We start from the raw sequence: 18,746 nt of genomic DNA on the forward strand, positions 1-18,746 counted from the left end.
TTATTTATCTATTTAGAGACAGGGTCTCAGTCTGTTGCCCAGGCTGGAGTGCACTGGCCTAGTTACAACTCACCGCAGCCTTGGCCTCCCAGGCTCAAGTGATCATCCCACCTCAGCCTCCTGCGAAGCTGAACCACAGACGTGTGCCACCACACACAGCTCATTTTTGTATTTTTTGTAGAGACAGGGTTTCACCACGTTGCCTAGGCTGGTCTCAAACTCCTGGGCTCAAGTAAGTCTGCCTGCCTCATCCTCCCAAAGTGCTGGGATTACAGGTGTGAGCCACTGGTCCAAGCCATTTCCAGTTTTCTAATCTAAAGAAAATAAATCAGAAGTGTATGCTAAGATTTATGCATAAGGATATTCACTTCAGCACTATTTATAATAGAAAAAAAATGGAAACAAGCTAAAAATTGAACAACACAGAAATGGTTAAGATAATTATAGCAAAGTTATGTGATTATTATACATTTATTTGGAAATCTTACTTTCAGTTTGTTTCCTATTGCTGCTATAATATATTACCATGTCTGGCATGGTGGCTCACACCTGTATTCCTAGTTCTTTGGGAGGCCAAGGCAGAAGGATTGCTTGAAGCTGGAGAATTGGAGTCCGGCCTGAGTAACATAGCAAAAGCCTATCTCTATAATAATAATAATAATAATAATAATAATAATAATACAAATAAAAAGCTGGCTGGGCATGGTGGCATGAGCCTGTAGTCCTAGCTACTTGAAAGCCTAAGGTAGGAAGATCGCTTGAGCCCAGGAGTTCGAGACTGCAGTGAGCTATGAGTGCCACTGCACTCCAACCTGCAGGACAGAGTGAGACCCTGTCTCTAAAATAAATAAATAAACACAAACTTTGTGTCTTAAAACAACATGAATTTATTACCTTACTAGTCTGGTGGGAGGTCAGAAGTCCAAAATGGGTCTCCAGGGAAAAAGCAAGATATTGGCAGGGCTGCGTTTCTTCTCTGGGGGAATACATTTCCTTACTTTTCTCAGCTTCTGGAGGCTTCCTGCATCCATTGGCTCATGGCCTGAACCTTGCATAGCTCCAGTATTTTGCTCTCATCATTATACTTTCTTCTACTGACTCTGATTCTCCTCCCTTTCTTTTGTGATTGTATCACACCCATCCAAATAATCCAGAATCATCCATCTCAAGATGCTTAAATTAATGTCTGCAAAGTCCCTTCTACCATGTAAAGTAAGATATTCACAGGTTCTGGGAATAAAGATGTGGTCAACAAACCAGTGGGAAATTAGGATATCTCTTCAACTTTTATAACATTTATATACACATATATAGACTATTATGTACATATTTGGATGGAATTGACTACAAAGCAAATTAGCTCTTCTCAAAAGTTGTTTTCTTATTAACTATTATTTTTAAGTTGTGTAAAGTATAAGCCTCTGTTTGAAGTGCATCCTTTAGTGTGTAACATGAATTCTTGACCCAGTTACCAGGTGACTTCAGTCTCACATGTACATATCATGCAGGCTGGGAGTTTTCCATTCATTTTGTTGGACAACGCCCAGATACCTACTTTTAGAAATTAAGCAAGCATGGAAATGAATCATTTGTAAGTAAAGGTCTTAATCTGCCTGATTGGCACTTTCTTCTCTTTTCTATATATCAAGGACACTTAAGTATTAGAAGGAACAATCTGATGCTGTATCATTCCAGATATCTTTTACGTCAGAGTATATGTAGTACACACCAAATGACTGACATGCAACTTTCTGGTCTCAACCATGAGATTAACAAAGACTGGATGAGATGAACACAGACTGGAGAATTTATCATTTACTCTCCCATTTCACCTGATTTTCTTTTTTTTCTTTAGTTATGCTACATGTTTATTCTTCTTCTATTACAGAAAATATTCTATTGAAATTAACAGGTGTGACTATTAACACTATAATTTAAAGATTCATTAAAAAGCAAAATTTAAAGAAATTCAATCACATGAGTATAATAATCAATCATGCTCTTTTGGTGGTTTAAAATGCTATTAGAGTCTTTCCCTTCACATTTTGTGAGAAAATAAAATACAAGTACTAATTTCTCCTCAAATACTAATAAGATATATGAAAACAATTTAATCTTTCAAAAGGCACCCATTATTTTATGTATTTGTGCTCTGTGAGAACCTATTAATCTTTTAAAAAATTATTTGGTGGACTTTTTAAAAATAAAATTTGGAAAGCCATCTGAATTTTGGAAAGGTAGGTAAAGCCTGTCTCATTCTATCATCAACTATAATTTTATTACTTTCAGATATAATTTCCAATTATAATCCCAAGCCAATAACGGGAGAATTATTAAAGCACAATTAACGATACATCAGATAAATTATCTTTTCCTTTTTACTTGAAGTATTCTATAGTGTCATATGGAAGCCATGTATTGCTTTGAAATCAGAAATGTTAAACTTCATATTTTTAAATCCCAAATCATTGACACCTCTAAATAACTGTTAAATTGTTGTGACTTCTGTTGTTGTTTCCTATGTTTCTAGTTTCAACTGAAAGACCCGAGATCTAGATTTTACTTATTACCTGTGTCCTGGAGCTTGTCAGCCACACCCTCTGAGCATCACATTTCTCCTCTGTAAAGCAAAAATAACAATCCCTTCCTTAGTTCAGAAGGTGGTTGTAAAAATGAAATAATATAGAACTACATGGTAAACTCTACTGCAACTAGAAATGCAGTATTATTTTCTATTGGAAATACTAAGTGCTTAGATAAGCATCCCAAATTTATCATTTCAGGCACTTGAAACCTCGGGCTTGGAATGTTACAACGAGTAAGTTATACCTCTTCCTACCATCCTTTCTCCATTTTGTCGCCAAAATTATTTTCTCAGAGATGTTATGCTCTTCAGTAGAGCTCAGCCTCCTTAAAGCGTCTTTCAAAGCAGGTTTCGGTATTGCCTACATTTCGTGGATCTTCTCCAGTAGCCCTGAAACTTGATGACCTGCCTTTAACCCAAGTCATCAAGTTTAAACCTGGATTCTTTCTGTCTCTGTTAACTTGCTTATGTAATTTACTTTAATGGAAATATACAGTCAACCCCTTATGGTGTCTTCCCTTCTTGCCCTATCCATTACTGAATATGTAACCCTGTCGCCTTTGAGAGAAACCCTAGTACAGAATGTGCTCTTTCCTCTATATATGCCCACTGCTTTTGAAAATACCAACAGTTTTCAGGCCCATAATTTGTTTTCCAGAGCTCATATTTTTATCTATTTAATAAAGTTGGTACTAAGCTCAAGATGTTCTCACATTGCCCTTATATCTTAGAGTGTGGAATCAAAAGATGAACCATAAATGAAAACGATCATGAAAGAGGATGAAAAAAAAAAAAGGGCAGAGGCAAAGTTTTGAGATGTTGGGAAAAGAAATTGCTATCCAGGACAGAGGAGAAAAAAAAATTGGGGAGAGAAAATAAAATATATACATATATATACACACACTAAAACAAAGAAAGAAATGAAACAATTCAATTATTCCCTTGGCTGTTGATTTTTGTTTGTTTTAATGGTTCCCCTGTGTTTTCTCCTGAGGATTTAAAGAAGGCCTTTTTAAAGCTGGATCAGTGGGAAGAAGCAGACATTCAGCAGTTCTTGCTGCTGACTTTTGAGATGTAAATTCTTTGAATTCCACTGTTTCTGAACATTTTCTCCTTTCAGTTAGTAAGGATAAGGAGAGTGGTCATGATTCAGTACCATTTTGGTATCTCAGAGTTAGGAGAAAATCTAGAAACATTGTGTTCATTGTCTTATTTTTAAGGAAGAGATCTGCTTTCACAATTAATTTATTCACTGTCTTAATTATTTGAGCATTTGTCACTGACACCCAAGGCACCACTATTAAACATTTAGGAATTTATTAACACTTTCTTAAAAATCAGATAAAAATATGAAGTGATCGTCAATTTTGCTTTCAATTTTCAAGGTTTTCTTGAGGGAGCAATCTTCAATTTCATTTAATTTTACCCACGTTTTAAATGTGAAAATAATTTAATCCAGTGTAATAGAAAATATGAACATTATAATTCACAACATGATAATAACTACCATTTATTTAGCATCTACTATATGTCAGGCTCTTCATATACATATATCTGATTCTCACAAAAATTTTAAGAGATCAGTATCTTAATACACATTTTATAAATGTGGAACCCAACTTTTAAAGTGAATATGTTGCTCAAAGTTATGCAGCTAATCAATGACAGAGCCACGTTTTTAATCCAGTGCAAACACACACACATATTTTCCACTATGCCATGCTGAACGAGCCAAGCATTTTAAAAATTATCAAATGTCTTCAAACTCTCTGCAGCATTTGTAAAAATGGGACAAAAGTAAACATATAGGTTCCAAAACCTCTAATTATTTAAAATTCATAGTAGAGATCAACCAACTCTTCTATCCTGTGGTATGCCATGCCTGCAGATACCTCTAGGTGTCGCTAGCAAGCCTAACACATAAACAGAGAAAATGCAGAAAAACAAGGAGATAGAAGAAAAGAAAAACAAAGAGAGAAATAAAAGAGAGGATACCACCCCCAATTGGCTACCAGAGACCCCTGTTGGATAGATCTACTTTCATATCAAATGCATTTTTGAAAACGTGTGTGAAAGTCTCATGCACATTAATCAGATAAGAGTCAAATATGGGAAGAGTTTCTCTTCCCAGAGAGTTTAAAGAAAAAATTTAAAAAAAGGGCAACCTCTCTTTGTTAACACTTAATCTTCTATGATAAAATTCCAACATTTTATACATATTAAAGTTGTTTTTTTGTGTTAATTTAACAACCAAATACAGGATAGACCTGCTTAAATCTAATCAGAATCTGGTTAAGATATATGTATTTTTAAAACCTTAAAAATTTTCCACTGCTATTTAAAGTGTATTAGGTTTATGAGAGCCATCGTTCTTGTCAGCTGAGTCAGCATGTTTTGTTTTTCAGTTCTCATATTTTTTATCAAGCAATAAGGACAAAATGCAATTAGATTAAAATAAGTATAAAAACTCTGGTGCACATAAATGCTGATATCAAAATGGAATAGCCTAAGAAGAGTTCTTTTTTGTGATAGCTCAAAATGTGCATCTGCTGCTTATGAAAGTCTGAAATCAGAATTCTGAAGGTCGTTTAAAAGACATAGATGTATAATTTGTGAAAATTAAACTTCTATGGAAAATGAATACAATTAGAAAAAGGTAACTGCCTATAATTATATACATTTTGTCTCCTTGGTTCAATCTCTCTGAGGCCATCTGGTGTTCCTTTAAGTATAATTTATCAAAAACAGGACTGCATTTTAAAATCTGAAGTAGTGAAAAGTTCACTTCATTAATTCAGGTGTTTTTTTTTTTTTTTTTTTTTGTCTAAAAGGCAAATGCCCTCTTGCAGACACCATGGAAAAATGTAAGAATGGATCAGACTGAGTCTTCTCTCAAGGAACTACAAACCCTAAATCCATGAGAAGGCAAAGACTTTTTCGATATTGCTGAATTACACTGGAAGAGTGGGTGGTAGGCCTTCAGCAAATATTGGTTGAGTGGATGAATATGGTCTAAGAAGGGGAATGTATGCCATATAGACATAGAAAGGAAGGAAAGAGAGAGAAAAAAGAAAAAGAAAGGAAAGGGAAGGAAGGAAGGAAGGAAGGAAGGAAGGAAGGAAGGAAGGAAGGAAGGAAGGAAGGAAAGAAAGGAGGGAGGGATGGAGGGAAGGGAAGGAAAGAGAAGGAGAGAGAATACTAAAACTAAAGGACTTACAGCCAGGGGGAAATTTAGTAGTTATGTAATCTATGAAAAACCACTCCAAAGTATTCCATTTAATAAGTGTTAATAAGTGATTGAACCGAGAATTAGTTTTTCATTTACAGTTCTCAATACAATGTTTTCCCAACAACATAGTAAAATAAACGAATATGTATTAAATACCCAAGGTGAACTGAGGCAGGATCAGGCTTTATAAAGGATATAGGAAAAATGTGATTAGATTTCTTTGCACATTACTGTGTTTGCACAATAAATGGTAACTATCATTTATTAAGTAGTTCATGTCTAGAATTCTGAGGATGCCTCTTATTAATAAAACTATAACTACAAATACTTCTCAAGAAGTAAATAGGAAAATAAGAGCAAAAGGAGTCAATGTATTTTTATTTTCTTTATTTTATGTATTTATTTAACTTTTATTTTAGGTTCAGAGGTACATGTGCAGGTGTGTAACATAGGTAAATTGGTGTCATGGGGGTTTGGTATACAGATTGTTTTTGTCACCTAGATACTAAGCATAGTACTGGATAGTTACTTTTTTCAGGTCTTTTCCTTCCTTTTACCCTCCTCCCTCAAGTAGGACCCAGTGTGTGTTGTTCCCTTCTATATGTCCATGTGTTCTCATTATTTAGCTCCCACTTATAAGTGAGGATGTGCTGTATTTGCTTTTCTATTCTTGCATTAGTTTGCTAAGGATAATGGCCTCCAGCTCCATCCATGTTACTGCAAAGGACATGATCTCATTCCTTTTTATTGCTGCATAGCATTCCATGGTGTATATGTACAATGTTTTCTTTTTCCAGTCTACCATTGATGGAAACTTGGATTTATTCTATGTCTTTGCTATTGTGAATAGTGCTGCATTGAACATACAAGTGCATGTGTCTTTACGGTAGAACAATTTATATTCCTTTGGTTATACACCCAGTAATGGAATTGCCGGGTAATACGGTAATTCTGTTTCTAGCTCTTTGAGGAATCTCCACACTGCTGTCCACAATGGCTGAATGAATTTATACTTTCACAAACAATGTATAAGGGTTTCCTTTCCTCCACAACCTCACCAGTATCTTTGACTTTTTAATAATAGCCACTCCGACTGATGTAAGATAGTATCTCATTGTGGTTTGATTTGCATTTCTCTAATGATCAGTGATAATGAGCTTTCTTTTTATATGCTTATTGGCCATTTGTATGTCTTCTTTTGAGAAGTGTCTGTTTATGTTCTTTGCCCACATTTTAATGGGGTTGTTTTTGCTTGTAAATTTGTGTAAGTTCCTTATAGATTTGGGATATTAGACCTTTGTCAGAAGCATAGTTTGCAAAAATTTGTTTACCATTCTGTACGCTGTCTGTTTACTCTGTTGGTAGTTTCTTTTGCTGTGTGGAAGCTCTTTGGTTTAATTAGATTGCATTAGTCACTTTTTGCTTTTGTTGCAATCGTTTTTGGCACCTTCATCAGGAAATCTTTGCTCATTCCTACGTCCTGAATGGTATTGCCTAGGCTATCTACAAGGGGTTTTTATAGTTTTGGGTTTCACACTTAAGTCTTTAATCCATCTTGAGTTGACTTTTGTATATGGTATAAAAAAGGGGTCCAGTTTCAGTCTTCTGCATGTGGCTAGCCAATTATCCCGGCACCATTTATTAAATAGGGATTCATTTTCCCATTGTTTGTTTTTGTCAGTTTTGTCAAAGATCTGATGGTCGTAGGTGTGCAGTTTTATTTCTGGGCCCTCTCTTCTGTTCCATTGGTCAATTTGTCTGCTCTTCTCCCAGTACCATGATGTTTTGGTTACTGTAGCCCTGTAGTACAGTTTGAAGTCGGGTAATGTAATGCCTCCAGCTTTGTTCATTTTGCTTAGTATTGTCTTGGCTATTCAGGCTCATATGAATTTTTAAATAGTTTTTTTATATGAATTTTTGGTTTCATATGAATTTTTAAATAGTTTTTCTAGTTTCGTGAAGAGTGCCATCGGTAGTTTGATGGGAATAGCATTGAATCTCTTCATTCCCTTGGACAATATGGCCATTTTTAACATTATTGATTCTTCCTATCCATGAGCATTTGTTTGTGTCATCTCTGTTTTCTTTGAGCAGTGTTGTACATTTTTCATTTTAGGGATGTTTCACTTCCCTGGTTAGCTGTATTCCTAGGTATTTTATTCTTTTTGTAGCAACTGTGAATGAGATTTCATTCCTGATTTGCCTCTGGGCTTGGATGTCGGTGTATTGGAATTTTATTGATTTTTGTACATTGATTTTGTATTCTGAAACTTTGCTGAAGTTGTTTATCAGCTAAAGGAGCTTTAGGCAGAGACTATGGGGTTTTCCAGATATAGAATTAGGTCCTCTGCAAACAGGGATAGTTTGTCTTCCTCTTTTTTCATTTGGATGCCTATCAAAGTAATTTTAAATAGCACCATAACATTGCTAGACTTTGCCACACTTTACATAATATTTATCTTGGTTCTTTTCAATAAACAGCTTACTAAACATCTTTCAATGTCATGAGGCATTTATTCTGTAAGATAAACTAAGGCTATTAAATGTTTCTTTTTAACTTCAGTTATACCTTATCTCTAGTGTTCTTTGGAAGTCTTAAAGTTTTTCAGCTTTGATTTCTGAATGGTGCCTTTCCCTGAGGATATTATCCTGTAGAAAAGGCAGATTAATCCAGCAAATATCAAATAAGCTGCTCATTTTCCCTGAAGTAAGCTGAACAGCATTGCTGAGTTAGACCAAGTGCTGGAAAATACCTTCCTAGTATCTAGACAGCGATTGCAGGCATACTTGGGAACTTGCTTCAGAGAGTGGTGGTTTTCTTTGTTATTTGTTTTTATGGTTTTTTTTAATTCTTTTCTTATTTTTATGTTAGATTTGCTTTTAGGGTAAATAACGACAAAACATGAAATAAGATGGAGAAATATTTTCTGTAAGATCAAGCAACAATTTGAATTTTTGCTTTTGCTGAGATAATTTTTGGCATCTTCATCAGGAAATCTTTGCTCATTCCTATGTACTGAATGATATCGCCTTGAATACCTGAATGGTATTGTTATGTTACTTTACATAACAGCTGTACAAGGGACTCACTCACTAGCACAAGAACAGCAAGGAGGAAATCCACCTCCATGATCCAGTCACCTCCCACCAGGACCCTCCTCCAATTCGACAGGAGATTTGGGCAGGGCCACAAATCCAAACCATATTGTATAGCTAAATGAAATTATCTGTTAACACCTGCCCTGCCATCACAGTCTTAGTAAGTGGTACAAGAATAGTCTCAGAACTCTTTGTTTCAATTGGCCATTTAAGTTTAATAGCAAAAAACTGGGTAATGATAACAATGCATCATAAAACCTTTAGAAGAAAAGAAGAATGTTTTGTGGACTATTTTGGCATTTTCTGCATGGGGCAGTTTTAACTTACTAGCTTTTAAAGTGAGTAATTTTCAATGGAAACAATTTGATCAAAAATCTGCCACAGAATTTTGAGACCCATTATAACAACATTTAATGAGAAAAAATGATATAGTAATCACTCACATTTAACTTATGTACCTTTTCTAGAACTTAAAAAGTCTGGATTAGAATATAGATAGCTAGGTATATTTCTTAGCTCTCATTTCAGAATCATAAGTTCCTCAAAGTTATAATGTGGGTTGATTTGTTTGTTACCTGATGCTCCTACACTACATATTAAGTATTCTAGGTGCTGCTGCAAAATATTAGTAGACATTACTAATTAATTAACTTCAGACTTAAAAATTATACATGGCAAATTATTTAATGTAGTCAGTAAATTAAACCTTTTTAATATTCAAAAGCAATCCATGTTTGCTAAAGAATACTGAGAATATTTAGAATAGAGTATAAGCCATAATAAGAAATCAAAATTGTTCATAGGCTCACAAATAAGAGATACATTTGTTCATTCAACATTGTTCACCACCACCAGGGTTTAGGCTGGTCCCTTTCCCATTGGGTACAGGGCTCAGACAAGCCCTACATTCACAATGCCTACGTTCCCATGGTGGGAGACAAGTTGCAAACAAAATGAGCAAACAAAACCATAAAACTTGGAAGGAGCATGTTCTGGGGCAAAGATCACGAAGTGGGAAAGAATTTGATGTATGTGAAGCTTTTGTAGCTGAAGCAGAGGATGAGAATGGAATGAACATGTAGATGTTCATGAGGGCCAGCGTTAGGAAGTTGAGTTTTTACTGTAAGTACAAAAGGAAGCCATTGAGAGCTTTTAGATAGGGAACTAATGTGGCGTTATTGGAAGGAAATAAACCCCCCAAACAGGAAGGCAAAACCAAACCAAACCACACTGATTGCTATAAGGATGGTGGGGGAGCAAAACTGGATCAAAAGAGCTCCAACAGGTAGCAGCTGCAATAGTGCGTCTATCTAACAGATGACGCTGGCTTATGTTAAGGGGATAGCAGAGGAGGAGAGAAGATGACAGAGTCAAGATGTATTTGGGAAATAGAACTAAGAAGACTTGCTGATAGACTGGAAGTGGGTAGGAGGAGTGAAGAATGACCCTGGGATTTTTTACTGGAACACTAAGTGGACAAGAGTTCTATTTCCTGAGATGACAAGGGCTGAGGGAGAGTTAGTGTGGCAGAGACCTGTGCTTGTCACACATTACCAATACTCCCTTTCTTTCTTGGTGTCAGAATTCAGATTTTATTAAGAATGGGAATGGATCCAGCCAAAATCCATTGCTGCCTTTCCTTTCTTGAAGCTAGGTATGTGGTCTTTGGCTGGATTATGGCCAAAGAGATACATGTACTCAGAAGTATTACGTGAGATTTCTAGAAAGGTGTTTGAGACTACATGATGTTACCCTTTTATATTAAAGCTAAGCATACGTTTATCTGAAAACATAGCACTTCTTTTCTTAGACAAATACCTAGCAAAAGTGCATACATATGTTTACCACGAGGCATGTCCAAGAATAATTAAAACAGCAAAAACAGCACTATTTCTATAACTTCAAATTAGAAACAGGCCAAAATGTCCATGAACAAGTAGAATGGATAAGTAATTTTTGGCATATTCATTCACAATGAAAACTGCTGCAAAATGCCACAAGATGAATGAATTTCACAAATATAATGTTAAACAAAAAGCAAGATACAAAAGAATATATATTATTTCATTTACAAAGGATAGTAACTAACATATGATGTAGGAAGTCAAAGAGTAGATAGCAATGGGAAGGAGGTGGGGTTGATGATTGGGAGAAGCCATTGGGGGAGGTTTTACGGGGTGCTGGTGATGGTCCACGTTTTTTATATGAGTGCTGTTTTCGTAAGTTGTCATTCATTTTTGCACTCCATTCACTTGGCAGAGTGTCAAATATAATAGGCATTCATTAAAGATGTGTGTTGAATAAACTTGTTGAATTTAAGGTGAGAAGGAGTTTTATCAGTGAGAAAATAGCTGTTGTATTATTGCAGTACTCCATAATAATTTATACTCCTACTGAAACCAAAATAACAAACGTGGTTAGGTTGTGCTTCACATATTCTTTTTAAAGCAAGAAAATATTTGTCAACCATATATACTTTCCACATTTTGAATATTTAAATTAGCAAATTCCTAATTTCTGGAAAATTTCTTATTCAGATTATTTCTTCCCTGATTATTCTAGATTAATTAGGTAGTGGGGGTGAAAACATGTACATTGGTCACTAAATTTGTTTCTTGTGGTAATATCCAAGACAAAATGGTTCTTATTAAATTTCAGAAATGCAATGTTAAAGTTAACTCTAGAAGTTTTAGAAAGTGCCAGGAGAGAAAAATAGGAAAGCTTAAAAACGTCCCTAAAATGATAAGCCTTTCAACTCCACACTCATAGATTCTGAAGAATAAATTGGAATGCTTAGGAACAGTTACATGACAAATGAGAGTACAAATATTTTCTTTTTCTAAATGTGCTAAGAAAAACAAACAAACAGAAAGATAAATACTTCCTGAAGAATAACTAAGCCATAGAAATTCAGAACATTTCAAATTTATGAGATATTAAAGCCAGGAACTATTGCACATGAAATAAATTCTAATAATCTTAGAAAAAAATTATAATAATCTTTTGTCTCCGTGGTAAAGGAAGGTGATGGATTTCAAAGGGAAAAGAGAAAAAAAAAGTTTGCACTTTCACGTTCTTATTTCCTATAACTAAATTTCAGATTTTCTATTTGCAGAAAAGGAGTGAATTCCCTTTTGTATTACAAGGTTAAGGAAGAAAGAGATCATCTGAACTCTCGATTATACTTTGAAGTGGACTCTGATTGTAATAATACTTTATAAACATTCAAACATCCCCAAAAGGCTATTAATAAATAGTTATCTTAGATTTAACAACAAACAAAAACCCTCTAATGTTTCCTAACTACAGATTACATTTCCAGCTCCATTTAGCCAGCCCCACAAGAGTGCTCCTATTTAGAGGAACCAGGGGAGAGAGCAAATAATTTAATTCAGTGCAACCCATTCAACTCATCGAAAAACTACTCAAAGCATGGGCCTTATCAATGAGTATCATAGTGTCAGTGATTACTGTTATTATTACTATGGAATGTACATTATGAGAGGCTACTGGAACTCATAGTTCACAATACAAATTCTAGAGGCAGATAGAGTTTGAATGCTGCCTTCACCACTTTTAAGCTGTGAATTTGGGTAAATTGCTCAACTACTGAGGAATGGGAATAACTGAGAAATGGGAATAACAGAGTCATATGTCTCTTCTTGATGGGGATACATTCTGAGATATGCATCGATAGGTGATTTCGTCGTTGACAAACATCCTTGCTTACACAAACCTAGATGGTAGAGCCTCCTACACATCCAGGTTATATGGAATGAATAGTCTGTTGCTCCTAGGCTACAATATCGCACAGCGTGTTGTTGGACTGAATGCTATAGGCAATTGTAACACAATCGAAAGTATTCATGTATCTGAACATAGAAAAGGTACAGTAAAAGTATAGTATACAAGAAATAGTACACCTAAATAGGGCAGTGACCATGCAAGGAGGTTGCGGAATTGGAAGTTGCACTGGGTGAGTCTGTGAGTGTGTGGTGAGTAATGGCCTAGGACATTACTGTACACTACTGTAGACCTTATAAACACTGTATACCCAGACTACATTATTCAAAAATATTTTTCTTTCCTCATTAATAAATTAACCTTAGCTCACTGTAATGATTTACTGTATAAACGTTTGATTTCTAAATTTTTGTCTCCTTTGCAATAACATTTAGCTTTAAAACACAAATACATTGTATGACTGTCCAAAAATGTTTTCTTTTATTATATGCTTATTCTACAAGCTTTTTTTTCTCTTTTTAAAATTTCTCATTTTTAAATTTTTTACTTTTGAATCACTTTTGTTGAAAATTAAGACACAAACATACATATTGATCTAGGCCAATACAGGGTCAGAATCACCAATTTCACTGTCTTCCACCTCCACATCCTGTCTCACTTGGAAGGTCCTTGGGGGTAATAATATGTATAGAAATGTCATCTCCTGCATAAACAGTGCCTTCTCCTGGAATACTTCCTGAAATAGATGCCTGAGGCTGTTTTATAGTTAAGGTTTTTTAAGTAGAAAGAGTATACTCTATAATAATAACAAAAAGTATAGTATAGTAAATGCATAACCCAGTAATAACATTGTTTGTTATCACTAGCAAGTATTATGTATTACACATAGTTATGCTATATGTGCTATATTTTTACATTGCTGTCAGCACAATAGGCTTGTTTACACCAGCACCACCACAAACATGTGAGTAATGTGTTTCACAATGACATTAGGATAGCTACAGTGTCACTAAGCCCCAGGAAGTTTTCAGCTTCATTATAATATTATGAGACCACTTTTATTTATGCAGTCTGTCTTCCACCAAAACGCTGTTGGGAAGCACGTGACTGTCTATTTACCTCATAGAACTACGAAGATTAATGAGTTACATGTAAAACATGTGCTTATTATCTAGCACCTAGTAAGTTCTAACAAATGTTAATTATCATCATTGTCACTTTTCTTGCTATTATTGTGTAACCCAGAGAATAGGAAAGGTCAGAGACTTACAAACTTTGCCCTAAGAAAGAGGGATGCGTGAGTCATAGTTAAATTGATCCAAGTAATCACAGCATCCCCTAGAGCTGCTGTGGGAGCAGAGTGTGGAAGAAAGAATCAGTTGCCAAAAATGCTTTCTCCATCACTTCCTGGTCTAAGCGGGAGTCTTCCACTACCACTGGGGCAGTTGCAGCTCTTCCTATGGATGATGGGAAAAGACATGGGAGGCCCCACTACCTGCTGGACCAATCACTGTGAGGCTGAGAGATAAGACCTTGAGGCTAGGTGATGTGAGATGCATGATAATGACTGAGCAATGGGCAGAGGACCCAAGTGAGGATAGTGAGGGGAAAATGAGACTCCTGCTGAGTCTGCCATACCTCTAACAACTTTAAGGAGCTCTTTTTTTTTTTTTTTGATTGTTTGTTTGTTTTTGATACAGAGTCTCACTTTGTCACCCAGGCTGGAGTGCAATGCACCATCTCAGCTCACTGCAACCTTCACCTCTTGGGTTCAAGTGATTCTCCTGCCTCAGCTTCCTGAGTAGCTAGGATTACCTTCCAAAGACTCTACTTCCAAATATTACCACATTGGAAAGCAGGTTTTCAACATATGAATTTTGAAGCAAAACAAACATTTAGTCCATTCCATGTATGTATGCGTGTGTGTGTGTGTGTGCATGTGTGTGTGTGTGTGTATCTGGCTTCTTTTGCTAGATAGGGTAGTGAGGGAGGCATAAGTAAACATAATGTGTCTTTATGTTTTTGATAATGGTAAATTAATTCAACTTTCTAAGTTTCTCCCCTCTTTTTTGTTTGTCTAAACATAGAATTTGTTTTACCCAATGAGTCAGTTGTGATGGGCCTGTCAAACATAGGAATAGACTGTTGCCAAATAGCCTCCAAAACGCAAGTGCTGATTTACAATATGAACGCATGCCAGCACAAATGCTCCTCTATCAAAGCACTGAGCCAATATTTCTTAAAACCTATAGTAGACTATATGTTTTACATCAAGTTTATAACAAAACAACAATAATGAAGAACCCCAAATGCATTCTATGTAAGGCAGCATGCTTACCCTTGTTGTGGATAGAAAGACATGCGAAGACCCTACTCTCTAGGTACACAGTAAGAAAGTAGAAACACTGGGGAATGACAGATGTATTCATTCCTGCCATGCAAACCGGTGAATGTGAGCCATTCATTTACCCCCTCTTGGTGAGCCCCAGTTTCCATACATTCTCAATTCCTAGGGTTGAACTGAGACAACGTGGAGGCTGTTCTTACCCTTGAAATTCTTCAGATCAATCTGACTAGAACGTATGCACAAGAAACTTTGGCAATAATGTCAAAATATAAAGGAGGTTAAGTATGCAGTGAGTGTTATCGCTACCGTGAGAATCCAGGGCAAAGGGTTCACTGCAGGCTGAGAGGTGGAGGAGAGGCTTCCTGGAGAAGGGAGTACTTCACTGGAAACTTCAAGACTGAGTAAGAGATGGATACAAAGTGAAGACAGGATAGGGAGTTTTATTTGGTTGATGTGGCGGTAGGATTGTGGGTGATAAAGACGGAGGGTAATGACATGAGAAGAAAGTTTTGTTGAAAATTAAAAACCACAAGATAAGTTTGGGAAAATATGCTGCAACTTGGCTATGAGTCACTGATTCCCCACTTTTCTGTGAAAAATCTCAAACAAAGAAACATGATGCCTTGTGAGATGAACTCATTCTGCCAATGTCATTAATTACTTATTTTCATAATTTTCTAACTGTGTTATATATTTAATAAATTATGAAACAGAACAATCATCTTTTATAACATTTTCTAGTTTTTATTTTCTTAAAGGAAATAAACAATAAATTTGTATAAAAAACCCTTTATAGTAACAAATAATGTTAAATATCATGTGAAAAATAACAAATAATAATTTAATAATTTTGTAATATATATAATTGGTCTGGATGTCAATAAATATTTATATGGCACCTGCTATGTGTCAGGCTCTCTGGCAGGTGCTGGGACAGATACAAATCAAAATGCTCTCTGACTGGAGTAAGAAATAATTTTTCAAACCAAGAGTGAATGGAATAAGGAAGACGTTATGAAACCAACAAAACTCAGTCAATAATATAATGCAAATAGGTCTTTCTGACAAATGAAGAGTGTTTCGATTTATATGTACTTTATTCCAAAGAAACCTGACAAATATTTTTTGCCTTGATTTATTAACATTGATCGATCCTGATACATAACTACTAATTTCATTCAACAAATATATTTTTACAATATCAATGCAGAATATTTAAATTAGATTGATTATTCTTAGCTTGTAGAGGTGACCAAATTTATCGTATAATTATTTCAAAGCATCCATTTATTAGAAAGAAGGAAATAGAAACTTTGGAAGTCCCAAAAATGCCTACGAGCTCTGTTTCCTTAACTACAAAATAAAAAGGTGGTGACAGAATGATATTACTTTCTGGGAGAAAATTTTACAATGCCATGAATTTGGCAGGGCATATCCTTATCTATCAATTTTCAGACTTAATACGGTTTGGATATGTGTCTACTCCAAATCTCAGGCAGAAATGTGATCCCTAGTGTTGGTGGTGGGGCCTCGTGGGAGGCACTGGAACACGGGAGCAGATTCCTTATGAATGGCTTGGTGCCATCCCCCTGGTAATGAGTGAGCTCATGCTCTGAGTTCAAGCAGGATCTGATTGTTTAAAAGTGTGGCTGGGTGCAGTGGCTCACGCCTGTAATCCCAGCACTTTGGGAGGCTGAGGCGGTCAGATCACATGATGTCCGGAGTTCAAGACCAGCCTGATCAACATGGAGAAACCTGGTCTCTACTAAAAATACAAAAAGTAGCCAGACGTGGTGGCACACGCCTGCAATCCCAGCTACTCGGGAGGCTGAGGCAGGAGAATCACTTGAACCCCAGAGGCAGAGGTTGTGGTGAGCCGAGATCGTGCCATTGCACTCCAGCCTGGGCAACAAGAGTGAAACTCCGTCTCAAAGAGTAAATAAATAAACAAATAAAGTGTATGGGACCTCCTGCTTCTCTCTCTTGCCATGTGACGTGCAGGCTCTCCTTTGCCTCCCGCCATGATTGTAAGCTTCCAGAGTACCTCATCAGAAGCAGATGCTGGCACTGTACTTTGTGTACAGTCTGCAGAACCATGAGCCAAAATAAAACCTATTTTCTTTATAAATTAACCAGCCTCAAGTATTCCTAGATAGCCATGAAAAAACAGACTAACACAGAGTGTTTTGGATTTTCCTTGAAGAAACAGAAGCTATAGCAGCAGGCACACACAAGGTTAACTGCATAGTTGCTTTTCAGGGAAGAATTTGTTAAAGCAGATAGACTCAGACAGTGACATGAACAATGACACAGGCTTTTCACTTGTTATCTAAGTCCTTTTCCTTCCTTAATTCTGAGATTTCGCTTCTGTAATTTCTCTGAGTCTACAAAATACCCATGTTTCCTCCTACAAATGACTAAACAGTCACATTTTAATTTGTAAGCAAAGTGTTTAATGTTAGCATTAACAATGGTGATTATTTGTGGGCTGTGGCTAAAATGGGATTAAGAAGATGGAAGAGAGGGGTGAAGACTTGGAAGCAGGGGGACAGAGACAGGAGAGAGATGTCTCACTGTATATATTTTAATGCTTTCTGGTATCTGAAGACCATAATTGTAGCCCCTCAACAAAAACACAAGTAAGTGCCTAACAACAACAACAGAAAAACAAATACCTACCCCCAGCAACAATAACACATCTGGAAAGAACAAAATCTACCCTTCAATATGTATGGAGATTGTTAGTGTTACGTTATAATAACCAGAAGTTGCTAGGGATACATAAGTAAATTAGGTAAGATATTTCAACTGTGAACATTTCCTGTAAAATATACAACCTACACAACATTTTAAATATTTCTAATGGCTGGGTGCAGGGGCTCATGCCTGTAATTCCAGCACTTTGGGAGGCCGAGGAGGGTGGATCACTTGAGTTTAAGAGTTTAGGAGTTCAAGACCAGCCTGAGCAACATGGCAATACCACGTCTCTACGGAAATACCAAAATTTGCTGGGTATGATGGTGCACACCTGTAATCCCAGCTACTCAAGAGACTGAGGCACAAGAATTGCTTGAACCCAGGAGGCAAAGGTTGTAGTGAGCAAAGATCATGCCACTGCACTCCAGCCTGAGCAACAGAGCCAGACCTTGCCAAAAAAAAAAAAAAAGAAAAAGAAAAGAAAAAATCTGCTTATGTTTTAAAATATTTATTTAATTGACATGTTTACACCATTAGCCATCTTCCCAAGCCCCAAATGCCTCAGATCATATTACTGTCACTCTACATTTGTGGGAAGGATATCAGTCTAATTCCTCACAGCTTGAGCTAAGGTTAAATATTGCATGCTATTAGTCAAGTATGATTTTACATATGATAACTCACAAAGAAAGCCAACATTTCTCAAGTATTTTCTATTAAAAGAAAAGCTCTCTTTCAATTCTTTCTAAAAGTAAAGAAGAGAGGAGTTTTACTCATTTTCTTATTACATGCTGTTTTTCTAGTACAGAAAACATTTTAAGTACTTTTGCCATTCCTGGGTTCTAAGAAGAGTGGTAAATAAAAAACACTGAATAATTGTGGCCGCTCTAATGCCTTACATCTCTAGAAAGTCTTCCATAGGCAACTTCAAATACATTGCATTTAGAGTACTATAATACTATCCTTATTTTACACGCAAGTCAACAAAGGCTTAAGAGGCTAAGGGAGTTATCCACAATTACAGAGTTAGTGGGGAAGTATATTCT

This window comes from Nomascus leucogenys, chromosome 9, assembly GCF_006542625.1.
Source record: "Nomascus leucogenys isolate Asia chromosome 9, Asia_NLE_v1, whole genome shotgun sequence".
NCBI lineage: Eukaryota > Metazoa > Chordata > Mammalia > Primates > Hylobatidae > Nomascus > Nomascus leucogenys.